The sequence below is a fragment of the Chrysochloris asiatica genome, unplaced genomic scaffold, assembly GCF_000296735.1.
Source record: "Chrysochloris asiatica unplaced genomic scaffold, ChrAsi1.0 scaffold00008, whole genome shotgun sequence".
Taxonomy (NCBI): Eukaryota; Metazoa; Chordata; class Mammalia; order Afrosoricida; family Chrysochloridae; genus Chrysochloris; species Chrysochloris asiatica.
The window spans coordinates 25557118-25559176 of record NW_006408526.1 but is presented as its reverse complement, the minus strand read 5'-3'; positions in this window follow the sequence as shown (position 1 = coordinate 25559176).

Below are 2059 nucleotides of genomic sequence, written 5' to 3'. Positions count from 1 at the left end.
ATACCAAAGGCTGTGCTCTTTGATCTTCATCAGTAAATGTTTTAAGTCCTCTTCACTTTCAGCAAGCAAGGTTGTATCATCTGCATATTGCAGGTTTTAATAAGTCTTCCTCCAATCCTGATGCCACGTTTTTCTTCATATAACCCAGCTTCTTGGATTATTTGCTCAAAATACAGGTTGAATAAGTATGGTGAAAGAATACAACCCTGTCGCACACCTTTCTTAATTTTAAACCATTCAGTGTTCACATGTTCTGTTCGAACAACTGCCTCTTGGTCCATGTAAAGATTCCTCATGGGCACAATTAAGTGTTCCGGAATACTCATACTTCTCAATGTTGTCCATAGCTTGTCATGATCCATACAATTGAAAGCCTTTGAGTAGTCAATAATGCCCAGGTAAACATCTTTCTGGTATTCTCTGCTTTCAGCCAAGATCCATTGGACATCAGCAATGATATCCCTCGTTCCTCGACCTCTGGAAGGTCTCTGTCAGTATATGCTTGCAGCCATTTCTGTATTACCTTTAGTAAAACGCAATTCACATAGGATATCAAAGATGTTGTCTGATGATTTCCGCATTTTGTTGGGTCACCTCTCTTTGGAATCTGTATTTGCACAAATACAGATCTCTTCCAATCAGTTGGCCAGATAGTTGTCTTCCAAATTTCATGGCATAGATGAGTAAGTGCCTCCTGTGCTGCCTCACTTTCTTGAAAGGTTTCAATTTTTATTCCATCAATTCCTGGTGCCTTGTTCTTTGCCAATTACTTCAATGCACCTTGGACTTCTTCCTTAAGTATCATTGGCTCTTGGTCATATGCTACCTCTTGAAACAGTTGAACATCAATCATTTCCTTTTGGTACAGTGACCCTGTGTATTCCTTCCATCTTCTTTTGATGCTTTCTGCATCAAAATCTACTACATAAGACCTCTTTAAAGTGTTGAAGAGCAAAGATGTCTGTTTGAGGACTAAGGTGCACCAGATCAAGCCATGGTATTTTCAGTAACTTCTTATGCATGTGAAAGTTGGACAGTGAATAAAGAAGGCCATAGAAGAATTGATGTATTTGATTTACAGTGTTGAAAGAGAATATTAAAAATATCATGGACTGCCAAAAGAACAAACAAATCTGTGTTGGAGGAAGTACAGCCAGAATGTTCCTTGGAAGCCTTCATACTTTGGATATATTATCAGGAGGGACCAGTCCCTGGATAAATACATCATGCTTGGTAAAGTGAAAGATTGGAGAAAAAGAGGAAGATTCCAAAGAAAATGGCTTGGCACAGTGACAGCAGAAATGGGCTTAAGCATAGCACTACTTGTGACTCTGCCACAGGACCAGACAGTGTTTCATTCTGCTGTGCATTGGATCACTATGAGTCGGTACCAAAATCAAACAATGTATTGCATTTGGTAAATCTGCTACAAAACAATCTCTTTAAAGTCACTTTAAGGTCTAAGCCATGATATTTTTAATCACGTCATATTTATATGAAAGTTGGAAATAAGGAAGACCGTAGAAGAAATGATACCTTTGAATTATTATGGTGTTAGTGAAGAACATTGCTGCCAGAACAGCAAACAAATCTAATTTTTGCATATTTTTCCAGAATCTTTGCATATTTTATTATAGTATTTGGTTTTATCTTCTCGAGCTGATCTTTGAAAATTTTCTGTTCAGCTCTTGGACCTCTTCAATTCTTCCATTTACTTTAGCTTCTCTACACTGGAAAGCAAGTTTCAGAGTCTCCTTTGACATCCATTTTGATCTTTTCCTTCTTTCTTGTCTTCTTAATGACTTTTTGCTCTCTTCATGTATGATGTTCTTGATGTCATCCCACAACTCTTCTGGTCTTCGGCCTTTAGTGTTTAATGCATCAAATCTGTTCTTCAGATGATCTCTAAATTCAGGTGGGATAAATTCAAGGTGGCATCAGGATTGGAGGAAGACTCATTAACAACCTGCGATATGCCGATGATACAGCCTTGCTTGCTGAAAGTGAAGAGGACTTGAAACATTTACTTTTGAAGATCAAAGAGTACAGCCTTCAGTAT